Here is a 3,755-nt window from a genome sequence, read left to right on the forward strand (position 1 = left end):
AGACCAGGTTGCTCAGAGCTTTAGGCAGTTTGGGCTTGAAAATCTCAAAAGTTGGAGACTGCACCTACCTTTCCTTAAGCAACTTGTTGTAATGTTTGGCTGTCTCCATGGCAGGAAGGTTTTCCCTTGCATCCAGTCTGAACCTCCCTTGTGTCAGCTTACGTTCATTGTTTCTTGCCCTCCCACCATGCAGCACTGAAGAGACTGGCTCTGATCTCCTGGTGACCTCCACACAGGTATTGGCAGGCTGCTATTCTGTCCCAAGTCAGGTCAAGTGGTTCAGTTGGAGTCAGAGGTTCATTACAGTGCTCACTCACTCACTTGGTGCTTCAATTTCTTTTCCTCTTTTCCTTTCTTGGCAACCTTATAAGGGATTTTTAAGGCCTGTCTGGGCGCAAAGGCCTTGGACAGAAGCTTGAGATGGAGCAGCTAGTATCTTCCAGGCTTCATTGGCATTTAAGTGCAGATGAAAGGAGCCTGGGATTGGAAGATCAATAGTGGAGGTCATTGGAGTGAGTGGTCCAGTAATATGCTAGGAACGAAGTAGAAGAGGCATTAGACAATTGCCTGTTAGGATCAAAAGGCCCAACACAGAGTCTGTTACGTACTCAGGAGCAAACATACGCTTGGCTTTTTCTAGGTTAAGGAACACAAATGGAGCATTTGCCTTTGAATGTTTTCTTTCTTGGGAAGCATCCGTGCTTAGGGTGTGAAGCTGTAGGCCTTGGAAGCGCTCTGCAAAATAACACAAGTTAAAACTATCTTTCTGCACCTTCTTGGTGTCTCATTGGTAATGAAGAAACAAGCCCAGTGTGCTGGTATTACTGCTCAGGCTATGGGGTCCAAACACAAATCCTAGAGAGAATTAACAAGGAAGGAATCAAGGCAAGATTAAAAAAAAAACCACACATCCCCAGGCACCCTCCCACCCCCAACTGATTTTGTGTCAAAATAAGAGAACTAAAGAAAAAGGAAGGCAAATAGTTGCAATTTAAGAGTGGAACTGACCAGAAGGGAAAGTTTCTTGCATAGGCTGTTGAGAGTATCTTCAGAACTAAGGCGAGAGGCCTGTATATTCTGCATCTGTCGTGGAAAAGGCTAAAGGATTGAGCCCGAGTAATTCTTTTCCAGTGACCTGTCTACTCACCCGTGACACAGCTCTCCAAATAAGCACTGAGTAAATCTGCCACTTGGAAGGGATAATGGTTTCTCTTCTGCAGTGATGCTTACTCTGTTGACAGTCCCTCCTCTGCCTCAGTACAGGTCAGGCTGGAAATAGCTGACACAGACACCGGACTCCCAGGGCTGCACTCATGAGTTCATTGGGCCGTTCAATTTACATCAACAGGCCTTTATACCTGTGGCTTTCTGTAAATACACCTTCCTCATGCCAGACAACTTTTCTGAAAAACCACTCTTGTGGTGTCACATCAACAACCGTTAGTAACTGCTCGAAGTTAATCAAACGCAGATTCAATTTCAGAGTGAAATCTTTCAGGTTTGGGAAATCTGCAACGGGGCAGCTGAATGTTGTGCACCATCTCAAATCCCTACTGGTGTCCTTACCCTCAAATCAAGTTCTCCTGCATTCCGACTTATTTCTGGCAAGCTTCCCTCAAGTTTCCTTTCTCCCTTCTGTAGGGAGAGCAGATCACACACTAGACTTAAATATTTCTGCAGGTCAGTCATAAACAACAAAAAAACCCACACACAAAAGAATTCAGCCCATGTCATTTGTGATGCATTACAAAATGAGAACAAGAGTATTCATACCATCTGGCATGGATTCTCTGGTCAAAGGGCAAACAGCGATCTGCTGCTGAATTATCAGCTTTGTCTTTCTTCTACTTAGGAAAGTATGTTTTAAAAGACATTTGTACTTGTTTTGAGTAGTAGCTTTCAAGAGGTACTCAAGGAGCAAAACAGCATAAAAATTTGCATGAAATAAACATTCTTGTGTTCCGAGGTCTGAATCTGTTGGATGAATCTCCTCCAAATATTTCTGGAATCAGTATTTGGCATTTCTTCCAATTATGAATCCTGACAAATTTGGAAGAGCAAAACAGATACTAGTTGCAGACAGCAACAACTTTCTTCTAAAATAAATATTACTGTGGCAAAAACAGAAGCATAAAAACTAGAGTTCAATGAATAAAAAAGTTACTGTGTGATCTGCTTCCATCTGAAACTAGTGGCATTTAGAGCACGTTAGATAATACAAACCAAAGAGTACTGCTACAAGCAAAATAATTGTTTCATAACCCAAAAAAGGGTGGGGGAAAACCAACTCCAAATGGAGAACAGCTTGTAAATCACTCTAACAAACCTGCAAGTGCTAAAAAAAAGACTCAGATTCATATTTGGAAAATAAACTAGGTGGTCTTTGGCCTTTGCTGGCCATGCGAAATGATGGCAAGCAACTAATAATTCATGGCTGCAATATTCCATTTTCTTGGCTGTGGCTTTAATTTCTACTGGCTGCTAGAAAGAGCAGGGTATCTTACACACAGAATGTCACTCTTCAGCTGTATCAGACCACTCTCTATCAGATGAAACTTCAGTATCTACTGTTACTTCATGATGTTTGATTTTTCTATACTACGAAAGATAAATTCAAGATTAAAAAAATTTTTCAAAATATAAGCAGCTCGGACCAAGGCACAAATTGAAAGTTCAGGATTAGCTTTTGCCACATGCATCAGAAGATGCACGACATTAGACAAAAAGCTGTTTACCTAGAAGGTAAAATTTTCCTCCTCTAATTGCTGTTTCCTGTAATGCAGGCCAACTTTCTATCTCCTCTGCCAATTCTAAGTGTATGCACAGAAAAACGCAGCTTGCAGTCCAATTTTATTGCTTTTAAAAAAGATCATACCATAATTGTGTCTTCCTTATAGCATCTCCAAGCCTGAGTTTCCAGATACTTCATAAAAGAAGTATAAGAATGTGCATCTTCCCCAGATTTGCAGAAGAGGTTTGCTGTGAGAGAAAAAAACTGCAATCCTCTCTGCGGTGCTGACAAGCCAATGAACAATTTAAGTCTCATTTGATCTGTAATTGGAACAGGCTTTACACAGAACAAGAATCTTAATGCCTAGATAAAAGTTGCACTTTTAGTATTAACAGTGATAAAAAGACTGGTTATAAATTTGTACTGTTCATTGAAGTGAGAATTCCTAAATCTAGCAGCTCAAGCAAAGTTAATTCTTACGCTGATAAGGAATAAGAAAATGCATTCAGCTAAGCGAAGGAATTTAAAACTGATTTATCAGCGCAACAACCTCAGTAGTGGATCGTCACATGTGTCCTGACATGTAAATACAGAAATATTTTAGACACAAATGCCAAAAATAATCCCGGAGCAATTCAGCCCTGGTACAGACAGCGGGGGCCAATCTTTTGAACTACCAGTCGGATTCTCTGTGCTGGCTATTTGCACAGTCTATTTCAGCCTCTGGGAAGAAAAAGGGCAATCTTGCAATACATATAATTTTTGCTTTGCAAAGATAAATAATGACAAAACCCATCTGTTTCTTACAAACATATAAATTATTTTATTTACAAAGCCATGTTACAAAAAAAAATAATAATAATAAAGCAAAAAAACAAAAAATACAATCGCTCACTAGAGAATATCTCCAGGCCCGGTGTTGAACCATGGCAGTATCAATCAGATACATGTTTGTTCTGTTTTTCCTTTTTTAAACTGTAAGCCATAGAATTTACTATTTACACCTACTTTAGACATTTATTCT

This window comes from Phaethon lepturus, unplaced genomic scaffold (genome assembly GCF_000687285.1).
Source record: "Phaethon lepturus isolate BGI_N335 unplaced genomic scaffold, ASM68728v1 scaffold55078, whole genome shotgun sequence".
Classification (NCBI taxonomy): domain Eukaryota; kingdom Metazoa; phylum Chordata; class Aves; order Phaethontiformes; family Phaethontidae; genus Phaethon; species Phaethon lepturus.